Here is a 13,828-nt window from a genome sequence, read left to right as displayed (position 1 = left end):
TTTTGTTGACTTAAAAGCAGTTGGATATGAAGATAACACTCAAACTACCTGATAATGACAGACATATAAGCACTTCTATTCACTCATTTTTGTTTCCTCATCTTTTTTAAATTATTTTTTATTCTAAAGATACTGTACAGAGGAGTTACAGTTACATGAATAAGGTAATGAGTACATTTCCTATTGAGTATTGTTACCCCCTCCTTTGTTTTCCCCCACTCTCCCTTCCCACCCCACCTCTCCAACTGCTCTCCCCCCCCCCCCGCAAAGTTTGTGTTCAACGTAGTGTCTTGTATGTCTATTATTACAATGGGTCAACCTGTATACTTCTTTCAGCATTTTGTTATTTCCCTTCCCCTCTCTAAATTAGAAAAATGTATATACAAAATGCAGGGTACCAGGATCAAATACAGTGACAACAGGGGTTATACCATGGGGGAAGAACATACAAAAGACACACAAAAAAATCACATAGTACATTAAAAACAACAGGGACAAAGAAAAAAACCTCGTGTCCCTATCTTGAGGTTCATTTCACTTAGCATTATCATATGTACATAGCTTTTGACCTTTTCTTCTTGCCCTAGACATATACTAGTTATTGCAAATAAGGGAATCCATGGGACCTATGTTTCTTTGGATCTGGCTTACTTCACTTAATATTATTTTCTTCCAAGTCTTTCTATTTCCTAACAAATGGGGCAATGTCATTCTTTCTGATGGAGGCATAGAATTCCATTGTATATATCCATTCATGTACTGAGGGGCATCTGGGTTGTTCCATATCTTAGCCATGGTGAATAATGCTATGATAAACATAGTTGTGCTAGTAGCTTTGGTAAGACTCAGAGAAATAAAAATCTTTATGTATTTGAAGGACTTCTATAAAAAGGATTTAGGAGACAAATTACAAATTATGGTTTATCAGTAAGAATAATTTTTTAAGAACTTCATTATAGTTCATAATTGAGTGTATCATGGGAAATCCCTGGGCTATCAGTAGCAATCATTTAAAAAGTATACAAGGTGTTCCAACTATGCATCCAACACAATGGAGAAAGAGAATGTATATCATTTATTTTCCTATTTATCTACCAAAATGTCTTAGGCAAGCACTGGTGGATCATGCCTATAATTCTAGCTACTCAGGAGATTGTGATCTGAGGACCTGGATTCAAAGCCAGCTCTGGCAAGAAAGTCCATGACACTCTTATTCTCATATTAACCAGCAAAGAGTTGCAAGTGGAGCTCTGGCTTATGTGGCAGAGCACTAACTTTGAGCAATAAATCTAAAGGATAAGCCCTGAGTTCAAGCCCCAGAACACACACACACACACACACACACACACACACACACACACATACAACTACTGACAGTCATCAAAACTATTCTTACTATTAAGTAATTTCTCACCAAAATCCAAGTTACCACAGAGCTGAGAACACTTCATCAATGTCTTGAGAAAACCAACACTACCTAACTTTTGTCATTCTATTTTGTAGTAATTTTGTTAATATGCCATGAAACTTAAAATTATTACCCGGCCTTGAGAAACTGTACTTTTTAACCTAGTAGTCAATAAACTCAATTTTTTTTTCCTGCTGCTTCTTCTCTAAAATCTAAATGTCAAATATCAGCAGTGATTATATTGACAGAATTCTTCTCAAACTTTGCAGATACAGAAGCCGACTTCTATTAGTCCTAACATGAATCTGGTCTTTCCTGTATGTTTTTATTATTCTACCAAATCTACATCTGACACTATCCATTGAAACTTGAACCAGACAGACCAATGACAAGGCACCCTTGTGATCATCTTATCTAGGTTTAATTACGACAATGGGCCTACTTTAAAATGAAGCAGAAGTCAATTCAGTGCACAATCTATATGGTTCTGCTCCCTCAGAGGCAACAACCATCTGTTTTCGTACCCTCTACACGCAAGTACAGGATCAGAGCAGCAAGGAATAGGCAATGTCTAGATCCACCAAGTGCAATGTATACAACAGTGTATGAGTACATGCACACCCTCTCTCATAGACACTCATCTAGAAGATTTGAAATCCCATTTCTGATTGCCCCATGTGATGACCTGGACTCTGTACATTCAGCAGGATGTTTCAAAGTGCACAGTGCACTACAACTGTCATGGATGTAGACCTTTAGAGAAAAGGTCCATTAACTATTATTTCTCCCTTGGAGTCCTTCAAAAGTTGCAGGTGCTTTAAGCAGAACACAAGTGATTCGGAAACTAAACCTCCACAGAGGAAGCCTCCAAGTCAGACTCCACATAGTGACTGCCCAGCACTGTTTCCTGCAGCTGTCTGGTACTTGGATCATTTCTGGTACACACTTCCTCTACCTAATCCTGTACAAACTACAGCAACCACCAGTTCCTCTCCCACCCACTATGCTCACTGGGCATGACTCCTGTATTCTTTCCCATGACCAGAATCATTAAAAAGCCATAGACAACACATACAGAAAACACCATCCATGGGGCTGAGAAGGTGGCTCAGTGGTAGAGCGCTTGCCTTGCACGCCTGAGGCCCTGGGTTCGATTCCTCAGCACCACATAAGCAAAAAGAAAAAAGCCGGAAGTGGCGCTGTGGCTCAAGAGGTAGAGCGCTAGCCTTGAGCTGAAGAGCTGAGGGACAGTGCCCAGGCCCAAAGTTCAAGACCCATGGCACACACACACACTCTCTCTCTCTCTCCCCTCTCTCTCTCTCTCTCTATATATATATATGAAGCATACCAAGAAGTTGAAACATGAGCTGCCAAGAGGAGGAGAGGGGAAAGGGGGCAGATAAATGGATAGGGGAAGGATACAGGATAACTTGAAGGGATTGACAGGGTTGAGGGACAGGGAGACTAAGGGAAGAGGTGACACTGACATTGATCAAGATGCACTGAACTCATAAACTGCTATGTTGAATTGAAACCCCTTTGTACAACTACTGAAAAGATAATTTCAAAAAATAAAGTAAAATGAAATGATGAAGCAAGCATTTCTAATGTACTGTCAGGGACGGAGCTTCTATTGTATCATCTCAAGAACATAAAACTAAAACCAACAAAATTTTTAAAAATAGGTATCAGAAAATTTAGACTGGGCCATTATAGCAAAAAACTATTCAAAGTGAAACAGAAATATCTTGTGAGTTGCAGAACATATGTACAGTTAGATAATATAAACACCAGTAGTATTCTCCTACCTTTTTTTGTTTTATAAAACACTGTAAGCTGCATCTGTTCCCCTTCATTTTCTGCCTTGCAGTACATTGTACTTACCTTCCAGTCATGAAGGGTACATTGTTCCTTCTTTTTTCTCCCTTATCAATCTACCGCTCACATTGATTCCTCAACACCCTAAAACTTTCACTGTAGACCTCTCTTGTCAGGGCTCCAATAAAGGAGGTCTGTGTCATTTTCCCACCACATTGCTTAGAGTTTCCTCCCTCCTCTTTGCACAGCTAGCACTACAACCGACCCCCACAGCCTCCCCTCAAGTGCACAGTGGCTTAATTCATGCCTGACGCACTCACGGTTCCACGATGCAAGGCTGCAAGGCTCACACGCCCTAGCCCATTCTCACCTTGAATTTCTTATACTCAGGCTAAAAGGACTATCTGTAGAGCCCCAATATCCCAAGTAGATCCCTCTTCTTCAATGGCTTTCACTCTACCCAGAGGATGCATTCATTCCCTCTTCTGCTTGGAAGCAGGACAGTCATTCACCTCTCCAACTTAGAGATGATCTTAGAAACATGCTTTGTTACCTACTATGATTTATTTGCATCACGCTGAGCTTCATCTCTTTGGGCATAAAATAGCCCCAATTCTGATATAATAGAAATGCTGTAAGGACAAAGCAAATGATGGTATAAGATGCATAATAAGGTAAGTGCCTAATAAATAATAGTCAGCCCAAACATGGTTCTACTTTGCTATCTAGAGTCAGCATCAGGATAAAATTTGAAGTCTTCCTTAATCATATTTGAAAAGAGTGAGTCCCCCAGTCAAGTATTCCTAAGCACAAACTCATCTGCCCACTCAAACCCTTAGTAATGAGGGCTATCTCCTCTACAATACGGTGCATTCCTTAAAAAGATAATTAAAAAACCAGACACCAGTGGCTCATGCCAGTAATCCTAGTTTTTCAGGAGGCTAAGATCTGAGGATCACAGTTCAAAGCCAGCTCAAGCAAGAAAGAAAATGTGTGAGACTCTTAGCTCCAATTAATCGCAAAAATCTGGAAGTGAAGCTGGGGCTCAAGTGGTAGAAGTGTAAGCCTTGAGCACAAAAGCTTAGGGACAGCACCCAGGCTCAGAGTTCAAGCCAAAGGATGGCAGGTGGGGATGGGGAAGGAAAGAAGGAGAGTGAGGAGAGGAGAGAGGGAAGAGGGAAGAGAGAAGAGGGGAGAGTGGGCAACAGAAGAAAGAGGAGAGAGGAGGGAGGAGGAAGAATGGAGAGAGAGGTGTAGCTATAAGCTTATTTTTGTTTCCATATTTACATACCTATCAGTAATTCAATTGAACTAAAAAGAGAAGCCAAAAGTTTCACTGCTTAATCTGCAGAGCAATCCTTGAGAAGTTTCCGTTCTCAAACGAAATTTCTAGTTCTGCAAATAATATCCTCAGTAGGTATGTGCAAAATCAAAATGATATTCCATATCGTGCTTTTATCTCAAAAACACTGAAAACGTAGGTATAGAAGTATCTATAAATACTCTCTGAAAGCTGGCAATCTTAAGGAACTTCAAGATCACTGAAAATGGGGTAGATTTGGACTACAAAGAAAAGCCAAGGCCTAGATGCTTTCAGAGGATTACATAACTAGGAATGATCAAAGTGATGCATTACCTTATGTACATGATGTACACGCATTACCCCTACCATGAGGTTGTTCCCAATCACAAAGGGATTGCAAACGTGAAGAAACAGACTCCAAGTTAAAGGGTGAGCTCAAGGGAATCTGCCAGAAAACATAAGACTAAAATGCAATTTAAGTTGTGCCTTGTTAAAAGACAAAAATATACTTGGATATGATAAACTTATTACACAGGACTTTAGACATTCACATGGTGAGATCAAGGAGGATATTCTTAGGAGAGGATCACAAAGGCTCAATGGCTATGGGCATCTGAACATATAAAATGATGTTTATATCAGAATGAACTCCAAGAAATGGAAATAAGAGGGCTTTTTTTGTTATTTTGCTTTCTGTTTTCATTTTTTTTTCTCCTGTGTCTCTGTTTCTGTTACCTTATGTCTTCTATGTAAGTTTATCTGTTTGGGGAAGGTAAAGAGGAGGGCAGAAATGGTGGGACAGAGGTGAACAAATACAACAGCAATGCTCACTAGATGCTATGTTGGGTGGGGATAGGGAGAGAAAAATGGGGAAAAAAATGAGGAAAGAGGAAACATTGTTCAAAAAGAAATGTACTCATTACCTGACTTACATAACTGTAACCCCTCTGTACATCACCTTTACAATAACAATAAAAAAGAAGAAAATATGTGCCTTATAATATTTTTAGTACATAATTTAATGAAGAGAGCAGTAGCACCAAAGTCTTTCCCACTAGGCCTTGAACATTTCCTAAGGGTGTTTCTTTGCTTTTGTGTATAATGGCTTCCCCCCAGTTGTACATCGCTGCCTCCATTTACTTCCTCCATGTCACTTGCCACTGGGTGTAATTATCTTCTCCGTTTAGGCTTTACAGGTTGTGTTTCCTCAACTCAGACAGCATCTAGAGGGCCATGGGTGTTAACTGCCTGCTCCTGTACAATGAAGAAGCCACACTAATGTTTTCAGAATGCAAGAAGAACAAGCAAAGGAATCTTCTCCTGTCCAAAAGAGCTGCTCTTCAAGATATGCAATGGATGGCTCAACCATGTTGATGATGGAGCCCTGTGGTATTCCCAAATCTCTGCAACACCCTGGAATGCAGTAAATGGCTTAGGGTTGTTCCTACCAGGGTCCCTTACTGAAATCTTACCAATGCACTCAGTGTTTCCTGGTCTAACATATGACTGCCAAACAGAACTTATTTCCCGCTCATGTCTTCTACCCACCCATTTCATGTTGTTTCCATCTTAACTGAGCATTCATCCCCAGTAGCCATAACTCTCACAATGTGAAGTGCAACAAGGAGGCTAGTATTGATTTCTTTTTGTTTCTACTGTCAAGAACATTCATCATGTTGCTTTAAGAGACCACTGTTTATGCCAGGCACCAGTGGCTCATGCCTATAATCCTAGCTACTCAGGAGGCTGAGATCTCCAAGGACTGCAGTTTAAAGCCAGCTGGGGAAGAAATGTCCATGAGACTCATCTCCAATTAACCAGCAAAAAGCTGGAAATGGAGGTGTAGCTCAAGTGATAGAATGCCTGCTTTGGGCAAAAAAAGCTAAAGAATAATATCCAGGCCATGAGTTCAAGAGAAGGAGAAAGAGAGTGAAAGAGATCAACAGAGATAGGTAGAGCACCTTGTATGGCTTTTCTTTAGTATGGACAGGTGTTTGAGGAACATGACAATAATCCTCTTTGTCTGAGGCTTTGCTTCGGTTACCCAGGAGCAACCACTGCCAAAAATTATTAAATGTAACATTCCAAAAATACACAGCTCATAATTTTCAAGTAGTCAGCCAGTCAAAACAGCACAATAAACTCTCAGCCATACTAGTCAATCCACAGTGGGTTATAAAACACCCTGTAATCCAGAGTATATTTCTTTTTTTGGGGGGGGGGGGTCCAGTCATGGGGTCTGAATTCTGGGCCTGGACGCTGTCCCTCAGCTCTTCAGCTCAAGGCTAGCGCTCTACCACTTGAGTCACAGCGCCACTTCCAGCTTTTTTCTTTTTGCTTATGTGGTGCTGAGGAATTGAACCCAGGACCTCAGGTATGGAAGGCAAACGCTCTACCATTGAGCCACCTTCCCAGTCCTACAGAGTATATTTCTACATAGGACTTGTGCTAGCAGTCCCATTCATTTAGTCACCATCTTGGCTAACAGATTGACTGTCACAGAACTACGATGCCTATGTCCAAGAAGCTCTCATTTTATTTTATAAGAACACCAAAGCTCAAGAGTAATGATGCTGGCAACTTGGATGTGCTCCCCCCCAAAACCATAAAGTTATTCTTTAAGTGAAAAACTAAACATTATCAACATAAGGAAAACACAGCCTGGCACCAGTAGCTCATGCCTGTAATCCTAGTTACTCAGGAGGCTGAGATCTGAGAATTGTAGTTGGAAGCCAGACCAGGCCTGAGAATTTGTGAAACTCTTATCTCCAATAAACTACACAGAAATGGTGCTGTAACTCAAGTGGTAGAGCACTAGCCTTGAGCAACAGAACCTCAGGGAAAGTATCTAGGCCAAGTTCAAGCCCAGGACCAGCAAAAGGAAAAGAAGGAAAACACTTGCACACTGAGGTTACGAAAATTGACTGCAAGAGTGAATCTTCTGTCTGTGAAATGAACGGCAAGTTGTACATACATTCTGGTTTCATTGGACAAAAAGAGTCAGGTCCTGGGCCAGAGTACACTGCATGAAAATTCATCACACTCCTCAGATCAGAGTGCAACTTAAAGCTTATGAATTAGTTCTGCTGTGCATGGAGGCAGAGACCTATCATCACAGTACTTAGGAGGTAGAAACAGGAAGTTTTTATACAAGCCAGTGTTATACAGTGAGTTCAAGACCAGCCTGGGCTATAAGACCTTGTGTCAAACAAAATGAACATAAACAAGCATAAAACTAATTGTGACTCTGGAATTTTTCATGTTAAAAAATATTTATTTATTTTTCCTAGAACTGGGGCTTAAACTCAGAGTCTGGGTGCTGTCCCTGAGCTTTTTTATTCAAGGCTAGTACTCTACCAATTGAGCCACAGCTCTATTTCCAACTTTTTTTGGGGGGGGGGATTAATTGGAGATAAAAATCTCATGGACTTTCCTACCCAGGCTAGCTCTGAACTTGGATCCTCAGATCTCGGCCTCCAAAGTAGATAGGTTTACAGGCATGAATCAATGTACCTGGCTCTATGTAAAATTTTAAAACCATGTTTGATCATAAGTAACTCAAGCCACAGAAAGGAAATTCATAGATGGGGTGGGAGGAACAACTCTGCCCATAAATTACCACCGACTAAGCCCTGACCCTCTGCGCTGTGTTCACTGACTGCTTTACCCACAATCTCCATTTCATGCTCTTCACTGCAGTTCTATGAAGATGAGATTGCCAGGAGTGCCATTCTTAAGATACAACATGTAGGCTCAGGAAGAGGGGGCAGGGGAAAAGATGGAGGAAAGACCGGACACAGAGATTGGAAGGTGTAATATATGTGTATTTGTGGGTATGTGTGAGACAGGGGGAGGAGGAGAGAAGAAGAGGGGGAAGGAGATCTTAAATCACTAAACATAAGGGACTCAGTAAGACTAAGAGAGGAAGGGGCATTCCAAGCAAATGCTTGTGTGTGTGTGTGTGTGTGTGTGTGTGTGTGTGTGTGTGTGTGTGTGTGTGTGTGTGTGTGTGTGTGTGTGTGTGTGTGTGTGTGTCATGATGACTGCAATAATTTGTTGGAATTATGGCATTGGACTCTGTGGGGATAGGAAAGTGAGAAATACAGTTACAAAGGAAAATATGAACCAGTTTTAGTAATGCACAAAATCCCAGCCATTGAGAGAGTTAAGGCAGGAGGATCCAAAAAGCTGAAGGCTAACTTGGACCTATTTTGTTTTGTTTTGTTTTGGCTTGGTTTGGTTTGGGCATGCATTTGTCTTTTTAAAAAAGCAAGCAGGGGCATGTTTATACAGGCATTTGTGTAGCTTCTAAAATAGTTGGGATTTTCTTATAAGCAACAGAGAACCACTCTCAGCCTTTAAATAAATTGGAGTAAAAATTTATCAAATGTACAGTTTTCAGGGATCAGTCTGAAGAGTCATTTGGAGTGATTCACACTGCAAGGCAAGAAGATACTTCTAAGAGACTATTTGTAAGGCAAAAGCAAAAACTGGTTTTTTTAAAAAAGAGCATTTGCTACCTTTGGCAAGATGAGCAAGTTTTACCCAAATAGAAATAAACTTGAACAGGAAAGAAAAGGACTGGGAGTATGTAGTAGCTTATGGTTATAATCCCAGCTACTCAAGAGGCAGAGAATGGAGAAGCAGTTTCAGGCCAGGCCAAGCAAAAGTGTCACATCTATCCGAAAAACTCAAATAATGTTATGTTATATCTCACAGACAGGGTAACAGTATTTGCCCAAAGTATTTGAATATAAATATATATATATATGTATATATAAATATATATGTGTGTATGTATGATATATATATACATATATATATATATATGTATATATATATATATATACCTCAAGTTTCCTATTATCATTTCCCAGGACAATGGGTTCCCTTGGGACATTATTTAGGAAAGGCTGTTCCAGAGGTTTTCAAGTGCATTAAAGATTTGAGTAACTAGTTTTCTTAACTATCATAAAGACATAAAATAGGACCTTTCATAGCTCAGTTGCAGAGTAAGATGTGAGGTATATGGGTACCTGTACCCTGCAAAGCTCAGAAGCCTTGGTTGAGAAAATATAACACATAGAAAGAATGAGAAAACATGGGAAAGCACTAACTTACTCTAAGTAAGTGAGATAAATGCAAAAGGTCAGAGAAGGTCAACTCTCTGAAAGCCAAGGAGAGGAACAGAGCTCATGATAGAAGATCTGTGTTGACAAACAAGCAGACACACCAGGGAAGGGTAGGGTGCTGTTTCCTCCTCTGCTTAAATAGACACAGAGAATGACAGGAACAAGGCTTCTTTGTCCAGGGAGAAATCACTTCCCTCCAGAGCTCTTCCTTCCTTATGTAAACACATAGAGGCATTACTGAGGGATTGATGGGAGGACTGAATTAAAGAAGGCCTTTTCATGGGACTGGGAAGGTGGCTCAGTGGTAGAGCACTTGCCTTGCATGCTCGAGGCCCTGGGTTCGATTCCTCAGCACCACATAAGAAAAAAGCTGGAAGTGGTGCTGTGGCTCAAGTGGTAGAGTGCTAGCCTTGAGATGAAGAGTTGAGGGACAGCACCCAGGCCCAGAGTTCAGGCCCCACGACCGGACCCAAAAAAAAAAAAAAAAGAAGGCCTTTTCTCCTTTTCTGGGACTACTGGTTGATTGGCAAGCGAAGTCTAGGATCTTCTAGAAGGAAAGAGACTACAGATCATGCTGTAGCATATGACTAAGGAAGAGGCGCTCCAGGCTTTCTGGAGGGAAGGCTACAAGGAGCTCCTGAGCAGAATTCACTGCAAAGCAGGGAAATGTGGCCTTGTTAGGAATCAAAGCAGATGAGGATGGAGGGCAACTAGTTTGGATACCATGAGCAGGGCTGACAGTACAAGGACACACACAGCATCAGAGAACTAGAGCTTCCCAGGAGCCAGGAAGGATCAGTCTTCAACAGCATTACTCTGGAAAACAATCAACTAATTCCACCACAACACTGGCTCATGCCCTGCAGACTGCAAAACCTTCTATAGACTGCAAAACCTTGAAGAGGTCTAATAATATAGGGAAGGAAATATTTCAAAGGGAAATGTAAAATTTCTATTCAGGGTAGGAATCCACATATTTATGGTAACTTTTTAAAAATTTAAATTATAAAAAGAGAATCCATACAATTACTTGTATGTATTTCTATTCCAAGCTAGTCATCCTGGTTAATAACTACATCTCCTAGTAGTAAGACCCCTAGAGCAGTTGTATACAGAAAAATCTCCAAGATCTTAGGTAGAAAGCATTTCTTTTTAAAGGCTTAAGGACTTTGAACTATGATCTTCAGATCTTAGCCTCCTGAGTGGCCAGGATGACAGATATGAGCCATTGGTACCTTGCTGGAAAACACCTCTTTCGACTGGGAAAGCTACCCAAAGAGTTTCCGGAAAATAAACCATGATAAGTTCTCAGTTATCATGGATCATAGAAGTGGCAACACCCATGATGACTGAACACGAGAAATAGTGATGTGGATATTAGCTATTCACATAGGTACAAAACTGCTGGAGGTCTGCTGGGCAGGAGAGCATGGGCCAGGCAGGCAGTGGCCCTTGCATCCTTAGATACACAAGCTTAGGGATAATGTACATATTGGGCTGTGAAGGGGAGAAAACGAGAGAAGGGGAGACTGTTAAAGAAATGTACTTAATGCCTGACATTTGTAACTGTAACCTTTCTGTTCATCACCTTTACAATACACAAAGCCAATTAAAAGTAGCCTAAGCAAAGACCAAGAGGGAGAAAGAGGGAGAGGGAGAGGAAGAGGGAGAGGGAGAGGGAGAGGGAGAGGGAGAGGGAGAGGAGAGGGAGAGGGAGAGGGAGAGGGAGAGAGAGAGAGAGAGAGAGAGAGAGAGAGAGAGAGAGAGAGAGAGAGAGAGAGAGAGAGAAAACACTTGATGAGCTTAATGGCATCAAAGAGCTTCACTGAAAATTGCACTGCAGATTTCCCACCTGTAATCTCTATGCAGAGGAAAAAAAGAATATAAATAGCCATATGTGTCTTGTGTCTTAATAATCTGATTGAGAACCAAAGCAAGTTTGAAGGAAGTACCAGTGGAATGTTCTCTGATCTTACCTCTTACACTTACCCACATCCAGAACTCTGAATGAGCTGCGTCTTCCCTAGCTACTAGTTCGAGATGAGATCTAAGTTCACTCATCACTTAATGAGTAATAAGCTCATTTTAACAGAAATGAGCTCTGTTTCCACAACAATCTTCCACAGTAAGAATGGCACTCCACAGCCTTACAATGCTGAATGTACCTGAACTCCTCTGATCTTAGAAAAATTGTTATTCTCACATATGGACAAAGAAACTAAGGATCAGAAGGGTTCAGTGACAAGCTGGAAGGCTTTTCCTTGACTATGCTGCTTACATCAATGAATATCTCTAATCCTTATTCATCTGCAGGTGAAAGAGTTAGGAGGCTCTTTCATTCTTTTTTACCCAGTCATTTTCAAACCATTCTGTATAGCCCACATATCAGACACGGCTGCAGGTTTTCAATCTACAGGCACTCATGCTTATTTTCTTCATCTCTATAAAACAGAAACAGACTTGGAAAAATTGCCCAATGGCTCAAAGTCTTTCAAACCTGAACACCTATGAAATTCTTTCGGTCTATGGGAAGAAAAAAAATATTTAACATAAAGCCATTCACTATTTACATGCTACAAAACAGACTCTAGGACAATGTCTCATATCTCTTCATCATTATATGATCAAAGACTAACAAATGGTCTCCACATTGCATAGAATTTAGATAAAAGCTACAACATCTCCCCATACCTAAACTTATTGAACTAAGAAAACCTCTTAGATTTATCTCACTCTTGACTACAAAACAAACTCACTCAAAGAAGATAAAAAGAGGACTGCACTAGCTCATGGGAAAATCCACAGACATTCACTCAACTTTCAGCACAGCTTGAACTGGTGCCATTTTGAAACTAAATGTGGCACTAAAAGAGCTATAGCTCCATTTCCACCCACTTCCAAACCAGAGGGAGCAAAATCACCCCTCATCCCCCCCACACCTTCGAAAATGTCTAAGCATATCACATTAGTGTCAAGTGAGCAATTCACACATCCCGGGGCCATTACCATTGCAAAGCAATGGGAGATCCCAACTGATCAAACCACTAAAACTACCTGACTAGGAGGGAAGGGATTCAAGACCACAGAAAGGATGGTTGTACTGAATAAAAAATGTGGTTTACAAGGGTATTATGAAAGATCAACAAAGGTCAGTAAAATAAAGCACTCTGAAAAACCTCAAAATGCTGTAATAATACGCCATACTGTTATAATCACTATATTCCTAGACAAAAAGTTGCTTAATATTCATTAATTCTAAACTCATTATTTGCATGAGGCACATGAGCATAGATGGTGTTCATCTTAAATGGACCAAAGTTTTTATTAAATACTAAAAAGAATGGAGGGAAACAAAACCTGCTCCAATTCTATGAACATTTGCAAAAACCACCCCAGTTTCATCACTCCCAAAGTAAAATCTATAAAATGGGGCTAATACCACTCACATAGTAGGAAATGTAATTGGCTAATACAGATAAAGCACCTCAGATTATGCTGTACATTATTCGGGCTCTGTAAATGCCTGCACTATGGTACAACAGTGGAGAATCAGTAAGTTCTGAGTTCACATCATTTGCTCCAACCCCTTACTAGGTAATTTGGAGTATAGGTTTTCTCATTGCTATATGGATGTCAATAGCATCAACTTCATATGGTTGTTATTAGGATTTAAAAAGTAATATAAAGACTGAAAAGATATCTACACCTTGCCAGTGTTCATTAATTGGTGGTACTAATAGTTTTACTTGGAGTAGTTATGTAAGAGTTACTTAGAGACTGCTCTTGCTAAAACTCATTGTCTCCTCTCTTGGGCCCACAATTTAACTGGAAGCAGCATAAATAAAAAGCCTTATACCCCTGCCATCATTCTACATTTGTCATCCTGCAGCCACCTTCAAATCTAGAAATGACAGGACTTCTGTATAAAGACAACAAGAGACAGCACTATCCCTCGAACTGCCATGACTTTCTCATCATGACCAAACCCCACGTGACCAATCATGAGATGGTGATCAACTAGTCACACCTGTGACCATCTCTGACCATCACACCATACCACACTTATAGCTAGGAATGTTTTATAACTCTGTATGCTTCCCTGCCCCAATTCTTCCTCTGTCAAACCTAAAGCTCATGTCTATACTCCAAAGATGGGCTGAATGCTTA

General features: G+C 40.5%; 1 protein-coding gene across 2 annotated transcripts in view; it reads right to left on the bottom strand.

Annotated features, from left to right (window-relative positions):
* Vav3 (vav guanine nucleotide exchange factor 3) overlaps window positions 1–13,828 on the bottom strand; it is a 347,236-nt gene that overhangs the window by 245,803 nt on the left and 87,605 nt on the right. The gene's annotated exons all lie outside the window — the stretch shown is intronic.

Source organism: Dipodomys spectabilis, unplaced genomic scaffold, assembly GCF_019054845.1.
Source record: "Dipodomys spectabilis isolate Male_0828 unplaced genomic scaffold, ASM1905484v1 ptg000002l, whole genome shotgun sequence".
In the NCBI taxonomy this organism is placed as follows: Eukaryota; Metazoa; Chordata; class Mammalia; order Rodentia; family Heteromyidae; genus Dipodomys; species Dipodomys spectabilis.
The sequence above is the reverse complement of the archived record's forward strand: the minus strand, read 5'-3'. Positions and strand labels throughout refer to the sequence as shown.